This window comes from Chelonoidis abingdonii, chromosome 10 (assembly GCF_003597395.2).
Source record: "Chelonoidis abingdonii isolate Lonesome George chromosome 10, CheloAbing_2.0, whole genome shotgun sequence".
Classification (NCBI taxonomy): domain Eukaryota; kingdom Metazoa; phylum Chordata; order Testudines; family Testudinidae; genus Chelonoidis; species Chelonoidis abingdonii.
Window position 1 is genome coordinate 36,657,285 of NC_133778.1, and position 25,268 is coordinate 36,682,552.

Here is a 25,268-nt window from a genome sequence, read left to right on the forward strand (position 1 = left end):
TTAACTACACTGACAAGAGAAGCCATCCCATTTGTGTAGAAGCAGCTTCACTTTAGCACTACAGCGGTGCAGCCTGCGCCAGTGCAATGTTTTATGTGTTGACCTGACTTATGCTTCATATAATAATTTCAACTACCTTTTAAAGAGGTACTTTCACCTTTAATGTAGAAATCTCAAATCTAACACTAACGTTTTTTGTTTATTTTTTGCACTTTGCTAAGTTTAATCAAACTAGTCTGGTTAGTTTCACTTTCTAGTCCTGATGCTGTAGCATAGTGGTTCCCAAACTGGGGTTTGTGAAATGTTACAGGGGGTTCTCAGGAAAAAATTCCCTAATGGTGGAAAGAGTTGTCCCTAGGGACTGTAGGCAGCACGGGGCCAGCAGCCTGGAGCCCCTGGACTTCCAAGAGCTAAGCAGATCAAAGCAAGCATATCTACCACACTGAGGAGATTTAAACTTCAAGACTCCTTATAAGAAATAGAAAAGGAGGTGGATATTTTTTGCTGTTTTTTAAAATTTAAATAGGCAGCTAGTATTTTTTTAAATTATTATGAAGAACAAGTTTAAGCTTTGTTGTAATGTGCACTGTTTGCCTGGACTGCTCAAGACTGAATGCTTGTGCAGGAGGAACTCTGAGCTGGCTTCTTAAATACCTTCATGCTGTTTCACATCTGATACTCTTTAATGAAACATAGGAGCCTTGTCTTATAACAGGCTTATTCAAAGTGATGTGAGCTAGAAAAATGAGATATTGGAAGAGTGTTACCGTTTTTGTAATGTAATAAAAATACTGTAATGATAAAATAGTGTGTAATAATCCTGTCATTAAAACAAATTTTATATTTCCAAGATCACTGCTTTTATAATAAAGGAGAAAATCCCTACAAATGCTCATTTTTTATGAGGCGCATACGACATGACACTTTAGTGAAAGGGGTTCACAAGTTGTTAAAGTTTGGGAACCACTGCTGTAGCACAAAGCTGCAGTGTTTGTTTCACTACTGTAGAGAAATATTACGAGGTCAGTGTGCTTGTTAAATTTCACCTCCTACAAACAATCATTCATATTAGATATTGTTCATTCTTTCTTGCCCATCCTTTCTGCCATTATGGACTCACCCTTTATTCTCTCTCTCTCACAGATACCATTTTTAAAAACTAAGCTTAGTGCATCTAAACTGCAGAAGTGCTGTCAAGGCTAATTTTCCACCCTGGCACTTCAAGTGTAGAAGGTGGGGGGGGGCTACTAAGGATTCTAAAAATTAATACTGGCCACTCCAGGCTTGTATTAAACTTCCAAGGTTACAGCTTTTCTCTGACATTGGATTGGTAGATACTGCTACCACCCAAGTGCAGAACCTCTTTGAGAGCCCAGGAAGATGCACTTGGGAATTCCTTCCTGTAGGTCCCCTCAAGCCTTATCACCCCCCTCCGGGGAAGAGCTGAGAAAAGGAAATCAGCTGTTGCCACCAGCTAATTAAGCAACGTGCACAAACCTCTTAAGACACAAAAATCCAATTCTTGTCTTAAAAAAGGTAAATGTTAATTAGAAAGAAAATACATCTGGGAACTCAGGCTATTGCTAAATTTTAAAAGAGCAATTACAAGAATTAAGCACCAAGAATAGCTTTCTTGAAGTCTAGCTGAAAGGTTACAAGCAAAACAAAAGCACCTGGGGTTCTCCCCGAGGAATCCACAAGCCATAATGAAATAAAAGGGATAAACCTAATTGCGTCTTCCCAGACACTTCCTGATCTACTTACATATGGGGTTTTAAATGAGTAGTTTCTAGGTATGATACTGATGATTTTTCATACCTGGTCCAAGCTTCTTACAACATAACTGCTGCTGTGTCCAGGAGAACAACAGCAACACCCAGACAAAAAGGGAGTCTTGTTTCAAATTTAAAAAATTGCAGCCTTTCCATTGGCTCTTTTGGCCAGGTGCCCACTCACTTCCTTTTACCTATGCATTGCAGTGAGACTTTTTAACCCTTTACAGGTAGAGCAATTAGAGATCAGCTACTAAGAGGTATTTTATAGCTACTGGTTGGCTGAGTGTCCATAAAAGGGAGTGACCCTCCTTCCCTTCATTTATCACAAGTGCCTTTTAAAATTTAGCATAAATATTTTTCTTTAAAAATAACATTCCATGTTTACACCATTAGTTTGTCATTTGAGCATTACTTATTAAACAAATTATTGTAATTATTATAGGTATTTTTAATCCATTTAATTAAAACTTCATCTACATTACAAAGCTTCAGTCCACAAATTCTGTAAGATTTACAATGCTTGTTCAATTACTATGTTGTACACTGCCTGACTCTTCCGTCAATAGGCATCATTTGTCACTGCTTTTACTTCATAACATCATAGAAAACTGTAGCACACTGATCACTTTACAGCTGCCAAATGAGTTCACTACTTGGGACTTAGTGCTCTATTAAATAGAGAGCACTGTAGAGTTTGAAAGTATGACTTACAGAGAAATAAAGAATAGGGGCAAATAAGTAATATTTGATTATACACTGTGGCAAGGCACCTTCTCAGTCTGCCCAGCCTCTGCTGCTTTTAGCCCTGGTGAGACAGGCTTAGGTAATGCAGTCCCCCTTGGGCCACCGGGGAAGTCTGCTCCCCGTATCTCCACCTGTCCTGTTTAGTGTATTCTTACTCCCTTGTGGGAGAGAGTACTGCCTCCTCTCCTGGTGAGTCTCGCTGTTTTGCTGCTCTGGGAGCAGGGCTCCTTCTCTCTCCGCTCTCCCTCCCCTTCCTTCTTCCCAAGGAAGGGTTTAAAAAGGTCTCAGGCAGCCCCAAGTTGGAATGAGCTAATCCTAATTAACCTCAGGTAGCTCCCCCTCAGCTGATTCTAATTTGCTACCGTGGTAACCCTTTCACAGCTGAACCTGATTGACCTGTGGTTGCCTCTCAGTTGATAAGGAGGAGGGCTTTTTACTCCTCTGGGACTGATTCCTACCCCTCCCTTGCAGCTGTCTGTCTTGAGTTTATCACATATCCCCACCCCCACCCCGTTCAACACTACAGGGTTGGGCTTCCTGGGTCGGCAAACTGTACCCTTGAAAGGCCATCCGCATTGCCGTGCTTGATTCCGGATCTGTGTTGTACTCTGAAGTGGAAGGGTTGTAGCGACAGGAACCACCTTGTCACACACACATTTTTCTCTTTGTTTTGGTGCATCCACTTCAGAGGGGCATGGTCCATGACAAGGGTAAACCTCCATCCGAGTAGGTAGTAGCAAAGGCTTTCTACGGCCCACTTCACGGCCAGGCATTTCTTCTCTACTACGGCATATTTACGTTCCCTGGGCAGGAGTTTTCTACTGAGGAACAGGACTGGGTGTTCTTCCGCTCCGACCATTTGGGAAGGAACCGCTCCCAACCCAACCTCAGAGGCATCCGTTTGCAGGATAAACTCTTTCTCCCAGTCTGGAGATACCAGCACAGGATCGGTCCAGAGGGCGGTCTGCAGATCTGCAAAAGCCTCCTCACCCGCGCTAGACCATCTTACTATGTCCGGGCCATGGGCTTTCATTAGGTCCGTTAGCAGGCACACCCTGGTGGCGAAGTGGGGGATGAACTGCCTATAGTACCCAACCAGCCCCAGGAATGCTATGACTTGTTTCTTCCGGACTGGTCTGGGCCAATTCTGAATTGCCTCTAACTTGTTGAGCTGGGGCTTCACCACGCCTCTCCCCACTATGTACCCAAGGTATTTGGCTTCTGCTAGCTCAACTGTGCATTTGGAGGGATTTGCAGTCAGCCCCGCCTTCCTCAAGCTGTCCAGGACTGCTTCCACCTTCCCCAAGTGCATCTCCCAATCTGAACTACATATAATGATGTCATCAAGATAAGCGGCTGCATACTTGCCATGTGGACACAACAGTTTGTCCATGAGCCGCTGGAAGGTTGCAGGAGCCCCATGTAAACCAAAAGGGGGGACAGTGTATTGATACAGTCCCTCTGGTGTTGAGAAGGCTGTCTTCTCTTTGTTGGCCTTGGCCAAGGGGATTTGCCAATAACCCTTAGTCAGATCAACGGTGGACAAAAATGGTGCTTTCCCCAGTTGGTCAATTAACTCATCTGCCCGGGGTATAGGGTATGCATCAAATTGGGACATCTCGTTCAGTTTCCAGAAGTCATTGCAAAACCTCATACTGCCATCCGGTTTAGGTACTAGGACCACTGGGCTTGACCATTGGCTGTGAGACTCTTCAATGACTCCTAACTCCAACATTTTCCTGACTTCTGTTTTGATCTCTTCTCTTTTTGCCTCCAGGATCTGGTATGGCTTGACATTCACCTTCACTCCAGGCTCTGTGAGGATGTGATGGTGAACCTCAGTAGTCCTGCCTGGCTTTTCCGAGAACACGTCCCGGTTGCGCTTGATCATGTTAATCACCTTAGATCGTTGGTCAGGGGTCAGTTCTGGGAATATTCCCACTTGGCCAGGCGGGTTGCTCGCGGGAGGAGGTGACCCTAGAGTGACCACATGAGCTTCTCTGTCTTGCCAAGGTTTCAACAGGTTTATATGATAGATTTGCTCCAGCTTCCGGTGTCCAGGCTTTCGGACCTTGTAATCGACTTCTCCAATGGCTTCTATTATCTCATATGGCCCCTGCCATCTGGCCAGGAGCTTGCGCTCCACTGTGAGTACGAGCACCATTACCCGGTCTCCCACCTGGAATTTTCGGATTGTTGCTTGGCGATTGTTGTATGTTTGTTGGGCCCCTCGTGCCCTCTCCATGTGTTCCCTCACTATGGGAGTGACTTGAGCTATCCTGTCTTTCATTTGCAACACATGCTCGATGAGGTTTTTCCCTGGGTTTGACTGTTCTTCCCAACTTTCCTTGGCAATGTCCAGTATGCCGCGGGGATGGCGACCATATAACAGTTCGAATGGGGAGAACCCCGTTGAAGTCTGAGGTACCTCCCTTATCGCAAACATTAGGTACTGTAGCAGGGTGTCCCAATTCTTCCCATCCTGGCTCACCACCTTTCGTATCATGTTCTTCAATGTTGTATTACAATGCTCAACGAGGCCATCTGTCTGCAGATGATAGACTGATGTCCTTAGGGTCCGTATGTGGAGCATTGCACATAGGTCCTTCACTAATTTAGACATAAAGGGAGTCCCTTGATCCGTCAGGATCTCTTTGGGTATTCCCACTCTAGCAAAAATTTGGATTAATTCTTTAGCTATGGTCTTGGATGTAGTGTTCCGTAGAGGACCGGCCTCAGGGTACCGGGTGGCATAATCTATCACCACCAGTATGTGCTGATGGCCTCAGGCCGATTTTTCTAGCAGCCCTACTAGGCCCATAGCTATTTGCTCAAAGGGGACTTCAGTAATCGGCAGAGGTACCAAAGGTGCCCTTAAGCATGGTCGGGGCCCATGTAATTGGCATTCCGGACAGGAGGCACAATATCGTCTGACCGCTGCATATATTCCAGGCCATAAAAACCTCTGCAGAATTCGATCCAGGGTTTTATCTACCCCTAGATGGCCCCCGAACAATTGGTTGTGGGCTAGCTCCATCACTCTCCTCTGATGTTTCTGTGGTAGAAGGAGCTGTTCTATGACTTGCTCTTGGATACAGACTACCCTGTATAGCAGATCTTTCTTGATCATATAATATGGCCCTGGGCCCTTGGCTCTTCCTTCCACAGGGACCCCATTCACCTCAACTACTTCTTTGCGAATATTATTATATACTGGATCATTGGCCTGATCCTGTCCAAAATTCTCTAGCGAAGGTCCAATTTGCCTAAACTCAGGGAGTTCTATTTCCCCCTCGAGGGAGGTCCCTGGGGAACTGGGTCCAGCTGCTGGCCTCCCAACCTCCTGCCTAGTTCCCTTGTCAGTCGCGCCAACTCTTTCCCCTACGAGTATAGGCTTCTGGTTCTGGGTCAAGATTCTTGTTCCTCTCCTCTTATCTGCCCTCCGTTCTCGCCGAGTCTTCCGGGTCTTCCCAGGGGGCGAGAATAAATCCTGGGCAAATTCATGGAAGGCCGGGGGGTTGCTAACTATCGAGGCCATCCCATTGCTCTCTGGGTCGTTACCTCCTTCTGACTCCCCTCCAGGAAACAGACTGCCGAACCCTGGGAAGTCTCATCCTATGAGGACTGGGTAGGGGAGTTTCAGGACCACCCCCACCGTCACCTTAGTGGGGTTTCCCAGGACCTCTATTTTTACTGGGATGGTTGAGTAGTAATTGACATCCCCATGGACACAGGATATCTCTGTGCGCTTGGCCCGGGATAGTTGATCATACCCAACCAGCTTTCCTGAGACCAGCGTGACTGCACTTCCTGAGTCTACTAACGCGGTGGTCTTTATGCCATTCATTTTAACTGGCCTAGTATATCTATGGGGGACCATCGCTACCCCTACTAGATTTATCAGATCATATGGCTCTTCCAGATTTCCCAGGTCACAATGCATGGGCTCCTCTAGGTTTGGGCATTGGGCAGCTATATGCTCTATCTCTCCACATGCGTAACATTGGTACCCTGCTCGGGACAGCCCCCTAGTTTTCGGGCTGAGAGGCCTTACCCCCCACCCCCCCCGAGTCTTTCTCTCCCAGTCCCCAAGTCCCTCCAAGTACTCTGGCCACTCTTCGGCCTCCTTCCTCCCCTCCATAGTTTGGCCTGGAGCTATAGCAACTCGGGCCCGTGGTACATAGATTTGCCTCCTATTCTGGCACCTCCCTTCCTCGGTGGTCTGAGAAAGTTCTTGCGCTGCAAGATGTCTCTCTACGAGGGCAACTAGCTCATCATAGGAGGAGGGATCATTTTGACTGACCCATCCTCGTATCTCCAGCGGTAGTCCTCTCATGTACCTGTCCAGAACTATGGTTTCCACGACTTCCTCCGGCCGGTGGGTCTTGGGGCACAGCCACTTCCTGGCTAGATGGATTGGGTCAAACAGCTGGGACCTCGGGGCTTTGACTCGGTATTTCCACTCATGGAACCGCTGTGCCCTTATGGCTGTCGTCACGCCAAACCTCGCCAGGATCTCCCCCTTTAGCTGGGGGTAATCTGAAGCTGCTTCCGTTGTCATGTCAAAGTATGCCTTCTGTGCCTCCCCACACAGAAAAGAAGCCAGGCCTCCCGCTGGGCCGTTCTCTCAAACGCAAGGCGGTATGCCTCCACGTCATCATCCATCGTCATCTTCTGTAAGTAGTGGCTTGCCCACAGGGGCCGAGTCCCATGGGGGCCACGCGTTAGGGTGGTCAGGGCCTTTAGCTGGTTCATAACCTCATGCAGGGTGGCTCGATCCTGAGCCACCTGGCTCATCAGTCGTTGATTTGTCTCCTGCTGTATTCGCACTGCCTCCTGCTGGGCAGCTATCTGCACCCTGGTAGCTTCTTGTTGGGCCGCAGCGACCTGCACCAATGCCTTCACTACATCCTCCATTTTGTTTTTTTTGTTTGTTTGTTTGTTTGGGTTTTTGTTTTTTTTTCTCTATGGGGTGCTTTACCCTGCCCTGAGATGGCTTGCCACGAAGTCTCACTCACATCCCACTTCTGACACCACGTGTGGCAAGGTACCTTCTCAGTCTCCCCAGCCTCTGCTGCTTTTAGCCCTGGTGAGACAGGCTTAGGTAATGCGGTCCCCCTTGGGCCACCGGGGAAGTCTGCTCCCCGTATCTCCACCTGTCCTGTTTAGCATATTCTTACTCCCTTGTGGGAGAGAGTACTGCCTCCTCTCCTGGTGAGACTTACTGTTTTGCTGCTCTGGAAGCAGGGCTCCTTCTCTCTCCGCTCTCCCTCCCCTTCCTTCTTCCCAAGGAAGGGTTTAAAAAGGTCTCAGGCAGCCCCAAGTTGGAATGAGCTGATCCTAATTAACCTCAGGTAGCTCCCCCTCAGCTGATTCTAATTTGCTACCGTGGTAACCCTTTCACAGCTGAACCTGACTGACCTGTGGCTGCCTCTCAGTTGATAAGGAGGAGGGCCTTTTACCCTCTGGGACTGATTCCTACCCCTCCCTTGCAGCTGTCTGTCTTGAGTTTATCACAACACGAACAGTTACATATCGGACTCAGATCACAGTGGTAAATATACAAAACCGATCATCTGTATTTTGAAACACATCTATACTACTCCTTTAAAGTGACAAGTACAGGTCTGAATAGTTATCTGTTATCCGTTATTCTGCATCTTTGGCGACAAAAAGCCAGTTTTTATTTAGTCTGATTGTAAAGTGGTGCTGGTGAGTTTACCTTTTGAAGATAATCTTTGTACAGATTCAAGTTTTTAACTGTATTTGAGTCACATGTCCAATACTAAACATTTGTCATTCAGCACTTTTCATAAAATGCAAAATACCAAATTGTTATTGGCACCATAATCTAAATTCTTGTGAAATCTACTTCTTTATGGATTTTGTGATTGTTTTTGGTGTTCCAGACTCCTTTTATATAGATACCAAAAAAGTGAAAGGCCAGCGGGATACTGTTGCATGATCTCACGGTCTTTTTCTTGTGGTTTAGCACAAGCTGGCAGCGTCCTTGGGCTGGGAATGATGATAGTGGCACAAGCTCAATAATAACAGAACACACATTTATTACTACAAGAATGTACAAAGGCAGCTCCTCTCTTGCTGCTGATGTTGCTTACTTCACCTTGCAGTGTTACTTCCAATCCTAAGTCCTCTCGGAGGTTGTCTGTAGATGTACCGCCCCCCTCCCCAGACCAAGCCAGCACAGTAACCCAGAACACAAACCCATTACTGCTAACCTCAAGCAATCAAAAGCAATGAGACTGGCCAAAAAACCCTTGTTAAACTTTGTGGGTGGGTGTGTGCGAGAGAGAGAGAGAGAGAGAAAGAAAGCGTACACTTCTAGTTTAATTGAGTAAGGTGATTTTGGCCACCAGTGCAGGAGCTCTCACCTTGACATCTGCCCATCCCTTGACCAGCAATTAATCCTGTGCCCCCATCTCCAACTCACATCTGTGTCCTAGTCAACCCCTCAGTCCACCTCCTACAAGAGCCTTGACCACTCTGCCGTCTGTTCAGCCCCCCAGCCTCACCTCTGCTTCTGGGTTTTTCACACACACACCCCAGGCTTGGGGGGCTGCAGTAGGACCTCCTCTCCCCCTACCAGGCAAAGACCAGCTTCCAGGCCTGCCCCTGTGCAGGCCAAGTTCTGTGGGGAAGTCGGTGGGGTGAGGAGCAGAGGAACTGTCCTGTTGCTCACAGGAAAGGAGTGGAAGTGGAGGACTCAACCCCACAAGAGAAGGCTTCAGGTTGCTAAGAGGGGAGGGGGAGAGAGTAAGTCAGTGCAGGCTTCTTGCAGTAGTTCTGATTGGCTGTTTGGTGCCAGGAGCAGGGCAAGTGGGGCAGCCCCCAACCCCCGGCATGACTCAGCTCCCAGGCAGACTGGGCTCGATCTGTGTTGCCAACTCTCCTAATTTTAGCTATTCTGTTTTTCTTCCCCTCTCATGAACACATGATGAAACGCAACAACTCATGAATTTTCCCTTATTCAAAATGGCCACCATCTCCTATTGTCAATGGGGTGAAGCCACCAAAATGGCTGCCCCTCATAAAGTTGGCTGCCACCTCCCACTATTTTCAGAGAGATTGAAGCCATCCCCACAGGCAAAACAGGTGCCACTCTATGGTTCAAGGGGGCTAGAGAGGACATAGGGGTTGTGAGGAGCAGCAGAGGCACTGTGAAAGGTGAAGGGAGAGCAGAAGATAGTTTTAGGGGTTGCAGGGGGATGTGGGGTACAGGAGGGAGTGGGGAGGAAAATTAAGGTGGGGCCTGGAGCTGAAGGAAGCATACCAGGGGTGAGGGAGGAGGCAGAGGAGGACTGGAGCAGGGACAGGCACAATATGGGAGGGCACAGAAGTGTGTGCGCAGTTTGGGGGAAGGGCAGGGAAGTGTTGCTTCTTGCAAAATACTAAACCAATCCAATGTTGTTTTTACTGTGATATTGTTATTTATATGAATGATTGATATGTTTAAAAGTTATTTTATATGTGTATCTGTAACTCATCAACCCTAAAAAGTAATGTAAGTTCTGTGTGACTATGAATCATGATGCATTAATTAGGTCAGTGGTTCTCAAACTATCTGCCACCCAGTCCTTTTATTAAAGGAAAAAAAACTCAGAGGGGGGAGCATTAAGACAGTAATAGGAAATGGAATTCCCCTATCTTAGGGTTCAGGAGAAGGTAAATAGAGTCTATAGCTGAGCAACCACAGGTGTGGATTTTTGGGTGCATTTAAAGGTTGACTTTCCAATCTAAAAATATCACACACGTTGGCAGAAGAATAGAGGGGAGTTAAAAAGTCAACAGACAAGAGTAAATAACATGGTTTAATTTTTTTTTTCAATAATCTGATGATTTTTGATTGCTTGAAGTTGGCAGTCCGGCCCCAGCTTCAACTAAAATAAAATTGGGATAGTTGGCAACATTGCAAACCTTTATTCTTGGTGAATATTATGATTGGGCACTATAGAAAATCTCAAGATAGAATGCAAAGGACTGACACATTCAGAATATAATATCAAGCACTGAGGCAGCCTGTGGACCTAGGCCTTTTCTGTATGTTTGTTTATAAAGCATTGAGCACACTTTTTACATTTCATAAATAACAAAGGGTGAGATTCTCTACGAGGTTCAACACAGAAATAGTGTAATTTCCCTACCAATCTTCTTTCCTAAACCACATGCAAACTCTTTTGAATCCACAATGCATACATTAGATACGTTAGATGTACGCAGGGCTTTGTCCTTCTATTTGGATAGACCAAGCCCTTTAGGAACTCTTCTAGACTCTTTGTCTCCATTGCGGAGCGCACCAAAGGGACACCTATTTCTACCCAGAGACTTTCAAACTGGATGTCTGAGTGTATCCAACTGTGCTATCAGATAAAGAAAGTTATGCCTCCAGCCAGCATCAGAACTCACTCTGCTAGATCTGTGGCTACTCCGTGGCTTTTCTATGCAAAGTTCCTCTGGCTGACATCTGTAAAGCAGCCACTTGGTCTTCTGAACACACATTTGTTAAGCATTATGCCCTTACTCAAGGCCCTCTCTCTGATACACAATTAAGCAGAACTGTATTATCTACTGCATTCCTACCAGATCCGAAGTCCCTACCTCCTTGAGATACACTGCTTTTAAGTCACCTGGAGTGGAGCACCCACAGGGACACCTCTTGAAGAAGAAGAGGAGGTTACTCATCTTGTGCAGTAACTGATGTTCTTCGAGATGAGTGTCCCCGTGGGTGCTTCACCACCCGCCCTCTTCCCCTCTACTTCGGAGTTGGGGTAGCCTCCATTGTAGAGAAGGAACTGAGGAGATCGGACGTGTACACGTACTATTAAGGTACACTCAGAGCAGGGGGTGAGTGAAGGCGCAGGAACTCACCAGCACCTGGAGTGAGGCACCCACAGGGACACTTGCACAAGGTGAGTAGCCTCCTCCTGTGATTTTAGGATTTTAGGCCACCTTTGTGCCCTCTTGATTCTAGGCTGCTCCCAGGGCTGGAGAGGCGCAGGTGTGACTTAAACAGTCCACAGGGTCCTAAGTAATGGCAGCCATCCCAGGCTGCCCCAATAGGCCAGAGAGCTATCTGAAATCTCCACAGTGCTGTTGACCATGCCTCTATCCCAGCACACCTTCTACACCAAGGGTCCTCAACCTTTTTCTTTCTGAGATCCCCCAACATGCTATAAAAATTCCATAGCCCACCAGTGCCATAACAACTGTTTTTCTGCATATCAAGGAGTTTAAAAGCCAGGGTCGGTGTTGAGGGTAATAAGATGGGCAATTGCCAGGGCCCCATACCACAGGGGGCCCCGTGAAGTGAAGTTGCTTGGGCTTTGCCTTTCAGCCTTGGGTGGCAGGGTTCAGGCTTCAGATTTTTGTCCTGGGCCCTGAGTCTAATGCCAGCCTTGCTTTCTGGTTTATTTTGGTGGACCCCCTGAAATATGCTTGTGGCCCCTTAGGGGTCCCCAGACCAGTGGTTGAGAACCACTTTTCTACACAACAGCTTGCAAGGTGTCATGTCCATGAAAGGCAGCCTTATGGTTCTCTCTTCAGTGCCTGTTCTGGGAGAATCCTCCCATCTCGAACTGAAGCTTTTAGGGCCTTTTGTGCTACATCAGCTCTTTTACTTAATTTAAAAGAGCCAGAGCAGGGGGTGAGGATCTCAGTGTTCATGTCTTTCAGACAAGTTATTAATTCAATAAGGCCAAAGTCAAACATACAAAAATCATAAATCAGCTCTCCCCCCCAAATTACAGGACCTTTAATAATACATTTTGGGTTATTTTACTTGCCTTCTGGTTTCTGAGCTTTTGGAATATATTCAAGTTACGTTTTCAAACTTTTCTCTCCAACCATGAGGGCTAGAAACTTCCTTTATTCATGTGACTCCAAGAACTGTGCTGAAAAGAAGACAGTTACTCACCTTTATAACTGCAGCAGAGAATCCTGTGGCACCTTATAGACTAGACTAACAGACGTTTTGGAGCATGAGCTTTCATGGGTGAATACTCACTTTGTCAGATGCATGCATTCAAAACGTCTGTTAGTCTATAAGGTGCCACAGGATTCTCTGCTGCTTTTACAGATCCAGACTAACACGGTTACCCCTCCGATACTTGTCACCTTTGTAACTGTTGTTCTTTGAGATGTGTTGCTCATATCCATTCCAATTAGGTGTGCGTGCGCTGTGTGCATGGCCGTTGGATGGTTGTTGGAACTGTGGAGGTTGGCTTTGCTACTCGCCACTGTCCCTAGTGTTTTTCCTACATAGTTTGTTAATAGTTGATAATTATAGCATAGTTTTAGAGTTAATAGTTATAGTTGTAGTTCTACTATAGTTGTTTGTATTAGTGGGGTTGGCAGGGGTTTCCCTCCTCCCCGTCCTTTGCTTGGGCTCATGCCCGAGGCTCTAGGCTTTAAGCCCAAGGCTCCTGCTCCAAGCCCATGCCAATGGGTTACCCCCATGACTCTTGCCTGAAGTGTCTGGGGGAATCGTACCAAGCAGAGAAGTGCAGGATCTGCAAGAGCTTTCATCCCCGGACCAAGAAAGAGCAGGACTTTTGCTTAAGATGGCTCCTCATGGAGGTGGCTCTTAGCCCTTGGCCTCCAATGGCGCGCCAAGAACCGGCACCGAGCGCTTCAGTGCACAGGAACGGCTTCAGTGATAGGAACGGCACCATGGTTGGACTCTGAGAGAGACCCGTGGCACCGACATTCCCCAGCACCAGAGCCGACATCATTGGTTCGTCACTGCTCTCACCTGCCTGGCCAGAAGCAGCACCGGAAACTGGAAAAGGTGGGCCCACCTCAGCAAGCACCACCCTTTCCAGATCTGCCTGCAGGGCCGCGTCCTGCAGTGGAGTGCCAAGGGGCACAAGTGGCAGCTTCGTCACTGTTGACTCCAGCACCAAGAGTGGAGAATTTTTACCCTAGCAACACCCGGTGGATTGCCTGTGGAGCCCCCTGGAATGGCACCTTCATGGCGCTGGATATATACCCCAGCGCCCCCTCGGTTCCTTCTTGCTGGCTACTCTGACAGAGGGGAAGGAGGGCAGGTTTGGAATTGATATGAGCAAGAACTTGAAGAACCAACAAATATCATGAGACTTGACAACACTGTTCATAAGCTTAGCTTAACTTGGTCCTTGCCCATGGGCCATTGTTGTGGTTGTTGAGACAGCAATAAGTGCACCTCAAGCTTCAGTCAAGCCCAATAGCGTGTGTATTTGTATTACATAGGTTTGCAGTCTTGTCCAGTGTCTTGGTGGCATGATGCTGCCTTGTTTAACGTGTGGGTTGTACTTGTGATAAGGAGTCCAGATGCCTTTGGACATGTGTTGTGGAGAATGTAAAATGAAGGTATATATTTGTCCCTCAAGCTACACAGCTGTTTGGAGGAGTAAGGCTAGTGGGTATGTTCACAGGATTTTTTTTTACCTTAAGACAAACCTATTGTGGCTCCTGGTATGGAAGAACAAGGTCTGCATGCATCATACTCCCCGCCTCCACTGTGAGCAAGAGTCAGAATGGGTACACCACTGAGCTGGCTGGGGGATAGAGTGTGCCCTGAAAAGGGCTATACTAAAGTACTCCCTGCCCTGAAGTAAGAGGGGAGCAGGGAAGGAGTTTTACTGGATCGTATGCCCTGGTTTGCTTCCTATACCACTTCCAAGGGTTATCCTCAAATACAAAGCAGCATGAGGGGAATGAAAGAATTCAGGAAGTCCTGGGTTGAGAGGTCAGTGACCACAGAAGTATGTTGATTATAGATGGAGGTATGCAGATTTCCTTGAATTGGTTACCTGCTGCAGCTGATCAATTTGCCCACATTTCCATCATGTTTCCAGTATGTCTGGTGCAGAGAGAATAATACAAACCCTGCCTGTGCAGTGTGGAATCTTTTTTATATCTTAGCAAGTAATCATTTTTGGAAGCAAGGTGGGATTAGGACAAAGATGTTTATTTGTGGTCTATGTGTTTTTAGGGGTACCCTCAGTTCTACTCACATGGTTTGAGACAGCCTTTTTTCAGCTTGTGAACGAGATGATTCTGCTGCTAAAGGATGGCTTAAATGTTATTTCCACAAAGTTACCTGTCAGGAGACTGTGGCCTCACTGATCGGCAGGAAACATTTCTGCTGCACTTCCAAATGGGATGGTGGTGCAGCAACTGAGGACATAGCACAGTTTTAAACCTCTGGTTCATGAACCTCTGGGGATTCACAGACTATGCCTAAGGGATTTTGCAAAAGGTGACTATGAAAATAGTTTCAGATCCCAGGAAAGGGATTTTGTTTTTCTGATCAACCAAAACTATGTGAATATCCCTACCTACAGGTCAAAATTGTCATTATCATAGAAGCCCATAATTTAGTACCTTTTCTCATGCTGTGCCAAATGCCAAGCTGTGCAGGGGTGCAACATTTATAGTCCTTGCTTGTGGCCTCACTCCCCTTCAGAAGAGGTGGGAGAAGAAGAGGGGGAAAAGGGCTATTATGAAAGGACAACTCTTTGAAGAAGTTATGTGCCAGCCTTGCTGAGGCATAAATTTCATCCTAAAATTTCTTCAGCGATAGCTTGGTCCCAAGATTTACAAAGATGCCAACCTTGCTCTGACACTTCTAGGATTGCTTATGAGAAAAGACAAAGGAGGCTGCTGGACCCCCACCCCAGAAACTAGGACCTCTCTCCTCTGTCTGTGGAGAAGGGGGCTGTCCTTTCCTTCACCCCAGACCTTCCCCTCCCCAAACAGGGAGAAGGGATGAATTGACCCCTGGAAAGCTGCCCTCCTATGCTGCCTAGAGCCTTTAATTACCTTAGCCAGGCTCAGACCTGGACCTCCTTTCTGCTGACATATTCCCTCTCTGGCTTCTCCTCCACTGCAGAGAGGGTCTGACAAGAAAGCCAGATGTCAGGAGGTTTGAAATGCTGGATTCACAAGACACGGGCTGCACAGTCCCTCCTAGCACCCTCTGGATACTAAAGAGTGCATTAATATAGCACGGCAGGGGGCTTAGAGCACAACATGCAGCCTGGGGCTTGGGTGCTGAATCCAGCAGGAGCCAAACCCAAAGTTGCTGCAGCTTGCTGTCACCCCCTGCAGCTGCAGTGCTAATTACTATATTTACTAGACCCGAGTGGTAGTGAGACATATATATGTATGTACATAAAAATAGACATAATAGGTCAGACCAATAAACCATCTAGCCCTGTATCCTGTCTTCTAAGAGTGGCCTATGGCAGGTGTGTGAGGGGTAAAGGAAAGAACGTGCAACTGAGTGATCCATTCCATCGTCCACTCCCAGCAATAAGCAGTTAGGGACACCAAGATCACCTATCCTCCAGAGCATGTCTAGTTCTTTTTTGAACCTCCTTATAGTTTTGGCCTTCACAGCATCCCTGGCAAGGAGTTCCACAGGTCAACTCTGCATGGTGTGAAGTATTTCTCTTTGTTTTATGCCGGCTGTCCAAGTTCATTGGGTGACCCCTGGTTTTTGTGTTATGTGAAGGAGTAAATAACATTTCCTCATTCACTTTCTCCCCACCAATCATGATTTTATAGACCTTGCAAAGTTAGTAGATTTAAGCCTGAATTAGTAATCTTTTGTTTTAAACAAAATCAGGATTGTGGAAAATTGAGGGTTGGTATTTCTGAATGTAGTGGATTAGACTATAGGGCGAAAGTTGAAGAGTTAACAGCAGGGGTTCTCAAACTGGGGGTCGGGAGCCCTCAGGGGGTCTTATTACATGGGGGGGGTCACAAGCTGTCAGCCTCCACCCCAAACCCCGCTTTGTCTCCAGCATTTATAATGGTTAAACATTTTAAAAACCATTTTTAATCTTATAAGGGGGCGGTGGCACTCAGAGGCTTGCTATGTGAAAGGGGTCACCAGTACAAATTTGGTAATCACTAGGTAACAGCATAGATAATTCAAGGCAAGAGTTCTGCCAACACTCAGTTTCTTGAAGAACCTATTTTTAATTCAATTAAATTAAACTATCAGAAAATTCTGTAAAGGTGGGGAAATATGCTGTGTCTTCCTATACATAAGATGGGAAACTTTTATATGCAAAAACTCTTAACACTATGATTGACACCTCTGTAACAAATAACTTGTTTAACTTTTACCTTCAATTTTATTTGGTCCTTCTCTTTCCCCTAACAGTACTGGGGTGGGGAGGAATGTATGTGGAGGGGAGGGGAACCCACACAAGTAGCACACTAAGTTTGTCCCTTTGTACTGCCACTGTAACACTGCACTGCCTACATTTCTTCAGCCTAAACGGAATGCATACACTGACTGCGACTGGAATAGTGATCAGACTATGGTGAATGCTGTGAACTACTATCAGATGATTTAGTCTGGTAGAAGCAGAACAGCACTGCCTTCTAAAACAGTTGACTAGTAGTGTCTTTCTAGTATCATTCTACACTGTTCCCACCATGTTAGAGGCAAAGAGATTACCTCACCTATCTTCTACTGGACCAACTGCTACTGGTGAGACCTGAGTTTACACAGAGCTCTTATTCAGGTCTGGGAAATATACTTGCACTGCGTCAGCTAAATGCAAGGTGGAACAGATTAAGCATAAGTAGTTAACGCAATTCAAGGGACCACTGAAGGTGAAGTGGCCAGTTAACCCCTCTCCAAGTCATTGGTGGTGGTGGTAGTTAAGGGTTACAGACTGTAGTAATAAATTAAATTGAGTGTCTGTTCAGTCCGTGATATTTAGTGTCTAGCAGAGTAATGAATTTAAGTTCCCAACCTCATAGTTTGAAGATGTTGTGCAGGTTTCCTTTGACGATGAGGACTGACAAGTCAAATATAGAATGACTTGTTTCTGCAAAAGCATTTCACTCAGAGGTGATATGGTTTGGTTGTCATGTTTGACAGTTTAATTCAAGAACATAGTGCTTGTCTCATTTCACCCACAGTGGTCCCTGTTAGAACGTGCACTACCTACTTACGCTAAAATCTGTTCAATCTTTGTCTTTTGGCTGTGACAGTACCTTTTCCCAGACCTGAAGAGCTTTGTGTAGCTCAAAGTCTCTCTCAACAGAAATTTTCTCTAGAAATCCTCTAGTAAGGTATTACCTCACCCACCTGTCTTTCTAATATCCTAAGACTAAAATGGCTACACCTCTGCATGCAAAAAGAAGAGGCACTTTAGCTGAAGGACATTCTCCTGGGTACATTTTAGAAGCCAAATACAAACAGAGGTATGAGAAGTCACAAAAGATTTAATAGAAAAGTGTTAGGCAACTAACACAATTGAGAACCATTTTATAAATGGTAAAGTTGATCATCTTGTAACTCTAGTTTACTTCCAGTGTTATGTTCACCCAAATTCATTATAAACACTACTAACTTAGCATTTTTGTGAAGAAACAAAAACAGCTTCAGATACTGAATTTGTACTTTAAAGAGTTTAAGGATATTTAAGGTAATATTTACTACCACATAAACTGTGCTAGTTACAACTGTAAATGCACCAAGAGAGCATACTATCCCTGTGTAGGCTGCTTTGAGGGACCACAACATACATTCATTCTTTCAGCACTTTAAGCCCTCACATCTATCAAAGCTCTCTGAACTTGTGCAGAAAAGATGGTCCTTCCTCACTTCCCACAGTTACAATCTTACCCACAGTTGCTTAGCAGTGGACCAGCATTGAAATGGGGTAATTCTCCCCTCCCCACCTCAAGTGTAGTCATCATTTGTCTTATCAACTGGCTATCACAGTGGTTCTCAAACTTTGTACTGGTGACCCCTTTCACACAGCAAGCTTCTTGAGTGCAACCCTCCCCCCTTATAAATTAAAAAAAATTGTTTTTTATATATATAACACCATTACAAATGCTGGAAGCAAAGTGGGGTTTAGGGTGGAGGCTGACCACTTGCAATCCCTTACATAACAACAACATCACTACCCCCCATTTGAGAACCCCAGGAGCAGATGGTCATGCCAAGACCTGGTAAAAGTGGGGCACATCACAGGCTCAATCCAGGGAAGAAATCTGGGGGGAGGGTTTCTAGCAAGTTAGAACTTCTTAAGGTCTTGTGTTTAAACCTAACACATCCTAGCTCATCTCTCCTAAAAAACCACTCACCACAAAACCTCCACATGCACAGCTTTAAAAGGATGATATCAGCACACATGAAAATACTAGATAGCCTAAGAATACAAAGCCCTTTATTCTCAAGGTGGGAGTCTGGGGGACCACAAATTACAAGGGCAGTGGAAGTGCAAGTTTTCCTATACAACCCTGCCAGTGTTACACAACATTGACCTATTATATTCTCAAATCCCCATACAGACACAATACATTTCCTGGTCAACCCCTCCAGTTCCAAGTGTTGCGAACACTGGACCAAGCCTTTATTGAATTAAGACCACACATTTCATTCCAGTCAAATAGCATTAGGAGGGTTGCTTCTGGCCACAGGCCTCCCTTGAATGGCTCTAAATCCAATTACTTCTACAGTACTATAGGAAGACAAAAGATCTTACTGACACACTAGATACTCAAAAAAAAAAAAAGATTTAATAAAAAGTCATGACAATTTACAGACAATTAGAAATATTTTAATACATATAAATGCATTATCGACAATACTTTGATACACATAGTTAACATTTATGGATGTTCTTTTCTAAAACTTGTTTGAATGCAAGCTGTACAGTTTCACTACATTATCCTTTAAGGCTTTATCTGACATCTTAATTATAGGTTTAATTTCTGTTTTCAAATCTTGTGACATTATCCTCTATGGAAGGGTCACTTTTCTTCTATGATGGATAGACTTGCACCACTGAGTTCAGGAAAAAGTTATCTTAGCAGTACAGGAGTCAACCTGCAGCATCCACAGTAGAAAAAGAATCATTCAGATACATTAGAAAGTTAGCATACTCCAGACTGTCTTGGTATCACTATGCTCAAGCACATTTTTAAAATACAAGTGTTGATAAATGGGATCAGACTGATATTTAAAGGAATACTCCAGTGAAGTAACTAATTGTTATTTTATTCGTTGTACAAAGTGTCTTAAACACATAGCAAAAGACAGTAAGACAAGGCATTATGACATTCTGATACAGGGAAGGACTACCACCTTTCCCTCCACCCATTAAAATACTGGAAACCAGACTGATTTCCAAAGTTTCTAGTGGCAAACCAAATTTCAGTCTCACTCTGCATCAAACTGGGCCTGTTGGGAAACAGGACAGTCTACATACAGAATGGAGGTGACATATATAAATACAATTTTATTATATATACACACACACGTTTTCATACTTTTCAGTATTTAATGGAGTTTCCCATTTAAGTTGCAATGTGGAAACAAATGCCTCGTAACTCTTTATCCTTGATAGCAAAGACTGCAAATTAAGATGGATCCTCTATTATAATCTGATTTTATCTAGCGCATTTCATACTCTTGGTATCCTAAAGTACTTTGCAAAGCAACCAATTAGAAACTGGTATGGCAGCAACTTTGTTCAAAAGTATGGCAGCTACTGCACCAAATAAATTGGGATCCACTTCAGATACTGGAACCAGTTTGGAGAAAGGAAGTGTTGTCCATGAAAACAGGACAATCCTCACTCTTAAAAGCACCTGTGTAAATATTACCTGGAAATTCAGATATTCTGCTATACCATCTGTCCAACTTTTCTTTAAAGTAAATCGTTCATCTCCTTGTCTGATGAAACTAAAACATAAGCAATTGGAAGAAGTAAGCAGAAGTAAATTAGTTCAATATTTTACATATGCATATTGGGAAGCTAATTTCAGAAGCTTGGATAGCCAAGCTTTACACTTAAAATGTTAAGAAAATCTCCAAAGTACACAAATCTACAGAAAAGACTGATGTTTTGTAGCTATTTTCTGGAGTCATTGTAAGAATCACCAATATATCAAACTAAATACTTTCCAGGAACTGTATACCTAGATACCCCATATGTTCTTAGCACTTGAAGATGCTATAGGCAGGCTGCAGCAAAAAAAACAAACAAACAAACACAATCAATGATCTAATCTAGAAAGTGACTCTTTGTTGATGATGTGCATTCAGAAGAGGTTCCTCTTAGCCAGGGTTGGGAAGGTTACAGCAGGCAGGCACAAGCAATTTTCAATCTCCGGCTAAGAAAGCATGATAGTCACCAAATGCAACAAGGGTATCTAGTACTCTAACTATGAATGATATTGAGAACCTTCTGCCTTAGTACAAAACTACCTTTTCAACCTTGGCTCAACCTAGAGTGGGGGGAAATAACTGTCATTCATTTAATTTGTAAAAATGCACTAAGTGAGATTTTCATGGTGTTTATAAACATGCCATCTAAAATAACTCTGTAGAAAAATCTCTAATCAGACTTATCAAATGAGACAATGAAAACTAAAAAAAATTAAGAATGATTCACACCAGTTTTCAAAGGCTGGATTTTTAGGTGTTGACAGGACTCAACTGGTGGGATTCTAGCATTAATCAAAATCCATATATTAACACTTAACAGCTGAAACTGTTTAAGTGAAATATGTTCATTTGAATTTTTCATTTTAGTGCAATTTAAGCAGACAATACTGGCTGAGTTGTACTTGAAGACTACTTTCAGTGAACAATAATAGTTCCAAGTAAAATATCTACTAGTTCTTATTTTATCTGACTGAGGTTTTATTTAAAACAGGTACTAGACTCCAGTGTAAAAAAGGGCTACAATGGAAATAATCCCCAGCATGACAACTTCAGGCCTAGAGAGAGGAACACAGAAAAACAGCAAACATCCAAGACAGTCAAGGACTTGTGTGCAAAATAGAACAAGTTATTGTTCTGTCTCCACATAAATTAAAGCATTGTTTTGAGCTAAAATCCACTTTAAGTGATCCCTATTTGTTATAGGACATTCTAAGGAAAAACTGCCAGGACAAGAAAAATTAGACTGGACCTACATATCCTGATGTGTCATTTCCTTTGCCAATTACTAATGCCATTAGAGAGCCTAGACTTTTGCAAAGGAATAGATCATTGTTCTCGTTAATAGGAGGAATGCTTTCATCTGCAATACTCTACAGTCACCATGTTAAAGACTATTTTGAATGGTGGTCAAAAGGTTGTTTAGAAGCTCTCTTAACAGTGGGGAGACTATAGTCCACTGCTCAATCACGGATCCACATATTATTGCAAGATACAAACAGTTGAGAAATGAATTATATAGAACTGCTTTCACACCCACAAAAAATATCTAATTCTGAGCAGCAAATGCTGTGATTTGCTAATGCACTTTTCTCCTATCTAGGAAAAAGCTCAATACAAGTTAATAAAAAGGAGAGGGGGGAAAAAAAAAATCTAGAAGGGAGTGAGTTAAAGGGTCATGATCAGATGCTTGTTGTACAGGACAAGTCTTACCTAGTCAGAAACCTTTGAACTGAAGAGATATGCAAGACATTTCTCATTTTGTCAAGTTGCAGCTTCTCATTCAACCTGCAATGTAAATAAATTACTCTTACCTTGTTTAAAAAACCACTACTATTCTAATTCATGAAAAATTTTTAAAGGCAAACCTTACCTATCTCATTGCCCTTCCTTTCAGGTCTAAATGCTAGACCTATTGATTTTGTGTCAACTCAAGTGGCTATCACTCAAGGAGGTTCCAAAAGGTGAAGAACTCTTGCTAGACTTTCTTCGATATTTCAGCAGATTTAACTAGCCTTTGGAAAGCTGCTCACTATCAGCACAGTATCTTATGCCTTCACTTCTCTGGAAGTTGAAGCTGCAGTTGCTGCTGCTGCCTTGTCATTCTTTAATTATGCTGACTTGTCCATACTCAATAGGCTGCTGAAGTCCTGTCTTATGAGTCCTTTGATCCATACTTTGCTAAGAAGTACATCCTAGGTTCTTAAAGCTGGTTAATCACTGTCTCACAGCTTACACTTTTCCATATTGCATACCACAACTAAGCTACCCCACCCACTCAGGAACAAGTCACTTGCAGACTTCAACTGTTTCAAGTTGCAAACAAGTCTTGAAACTAATATAAGTGTTACAGGGCAGCTACAGAGGCCTTGTTAAAAAGAACACTGTCAAGACTTTACCTCAACCCATCCTAATTCTTTCCCTACAATCAGATGCAGATCCAGGTTTACCCAACTCCTTGTTAGCAAGCATTTGCACATGCAAGTCAAGGAGTGATCTAAATGTTGTGTGACTGCAGAACTCATCCACAATTTTGCAAGTATCCAGATCAGATGCCAGATTTGATGTACCTTTTAAAGTTTGGCCGTTCTCTACACCTCCAAGGAGCTCAATTTAAGTATCTCATTTAAGTGCTACTTTTTCAACTCCCATCTCAATGCATGCCATTCTACTATAGTCTGGATTCATGCAGATACTGGACTATTGGGGTTTTTTAAAACTAGAGATAAAAAAATCATTTTAGAACATTCCCACAAGAAAAACCTGAGCAGATGAGAAAAAAAATCCAGTTTAGTGCCTACCAACCTTGACAGTGTTCCTTGTTTCTTTAGTATTCTGAAATTTGAAGACACTCCCATAACAATGTTTTGCAACACTGCTTAATGATTTTATTGATTTTTATTTCTTCTACAGCCTCTTAAATAGTAACTTATTGTAGTTTGACTGTTCGTAACTTAAGCCATTTCATAACATCTTTGAAGATGGATTCCTCTGCTGGAATTGCATTTACCTTATACTGCACATTGACTCAGAGGTGAAACAGGTGAGAGCAATTTGAGCATCACATACTGTCAAATGTCTGGGGTTTTTCTTCTACTGACTGTATCCCTACTCTTCTGGGCCTGTATGACAGAAAGCACTGCTCTGGCAAGAGTTGAGAGAAAAATCAAATCAAGTTGAGAGGAAAGGGGTCATCAACTTCATCCCCCTGTGCTGAGGTAGGACCAAGTAAACCTTGATAGGTTTTTGACCAACCTCTTTCTTAAAAGGATTTTCCAGAGCCTCTTTTGGAAACCTATTCCAGAACTCAACTATTGTTAAACAGGATTTCCTAATATCGAACCTAAATCTCCCTTGCTGCAGATTAAGCCCATTACCGCTTGTCCTACCTTCAGTAGGTATTTAAAACAATTGATTACCATCCTTTTTGTAAAAACCCTTAACATTGCTGAAGACTTATTAGGTCCCCCCCTCCATGTTCTTTTCCCAAGACTAAACATGCCCAGTTTTTTTAGCCTTTCCTGATGTCAGGTTTTCTAAGCCTTTTATTTGTTGCTCTCCTCTTAACTCTCCAATTTATTCACATCTTTCTTGAAGTGGGGTACCCAGAGCTAGACAAAATGCTCTAGCTGAAGCTTACCAGTGCCAAGCAAAGAGGGACAATTAACACCATCTCCCCGCCCCAATGTCCTACATGGAGACACGCCTGTTAATACACCCCAGAATATTAGCCCTTTTTGCAAATGCATCATTATTGACTCATTTGTGATCCACTATAACCCCCAGATCCATTTCAGCATTACTGTCACCTACCCAGTTACTCTGCTTGTATTCCACTTTGATACACCATCATCCAGTGTATCATATCTGAATTGATTATGGGCGTCTCTTAAGCAAACTGACACTGGTATCAAATCTAACCCAAACAATGGAACTAAAAAGACTTCCTGCCACTAAAATATGACCAAGTTTATTTTTAAAAAACTCTAAATCCCTTACTTGAACCCATATCTTCAGAAGTAAAATACTTGAACTATGACAGTTTGCCCATCATCATGAGGCTTTTTAATGAATTACCTGAGACTGTCAGGGATTATACCTGTGCTACTCTTTGTTCCAAGTCAGAAGGATGTGTCCAGAAAAAATGCCTAGGGTGTGTACAAGGAAGCATATAGCCATTAAATTGTTTTACAACATATACCTATTCTCTCACTACAACAGCACATTCAAATGAAATAGTTAGTTCAAGAGAAAGACATCATGGCTGCTCTCTTCAAAGCACAATTTCATCCAAAAAATATCTAACTTCATACCCTAAGGTAATAGGCACTTGAGTTTCACCCTTTTGAGCTTTACAAGAATTTGAAAAAAGGTAAACGCAAGTCCATCTCCTTTTCACCCAGAACTTGAACAAGAGACTGCAGGTGTCTCCTACATATCTCAAAATGAGACTGGAGGCAGTTTTAATGTAGCTAAAGAGTCTTGTTAAAATATTTACCATGCCTTATTTTCTTGCAGAGCCAGCACTAAGTAATACAGAACTACAAATTAAAAAATATGCACAAGCCAAAAAGTAATTTGAAATTTTCATTTGAAAGTAAGCTTAATTCTATCATTCACAAACACTACTTTAAATAACTCAATCCTAATAATACAAAACTATAATGCAACATATGTTCTCTCTATTTGCATATATATAACTCATGTCAATGGGGAGTTACATATATGTATTGAGACTATACCTCTTAAGACTACAAATCAGCAGGTGTTTCTACAGTTAAAGTTAACACAAAATGGTAATTGAGAAATGCATCAATCTTCTCCAGTAACAAGAAACACCCTAACTACATTTCTTTATTTTTGTTAAAGTCTGAACTTAATGTGGAAAAACTGAACTACACAAATATTGAAAAGTTAAAAATTCCTTAATTGTTTTTTATTCCTGGTACCACTACCACAATTTACAGGGCAATATACCTGATGTAATGGAAAAAAAAAAAAAAAAAAAAAAAAAAAAAAAAAAAAACAACAAAAAAAAAAAACCC

At 43.5% G+C, this 25,268-nt stretch overlaps 1 long non-coding RNA gene across 2 annotated transcripts; it reads right to left on the minus strand.

Annotated features, from left to right (window-relative positions):
* Positions 1-19,098: 19,098 nt before the first annotated feature.
* Positions 19,099-25,260, minus strand: LOC116817954 (uncharacterized). Of its 2 annotated transcripts, XR_004372050.2 has the most exons (3): positions 20,954-25,260; positions 20,163-20,241; positions 19,099-19,383 (listed from the first exon to the last, which is right to left on the minus strand). It is a non-coding gene; the product is annotated as an uncharacterized LOC116817954 (long non-coding RNA). The 2 variants fall into 2 exon arrangements; XR_004372049.2 differs by having other exon boundaries at positions 20,163-25,260.
* Positions 25,261-25,268: the final 8 nt, after the last annotated feature.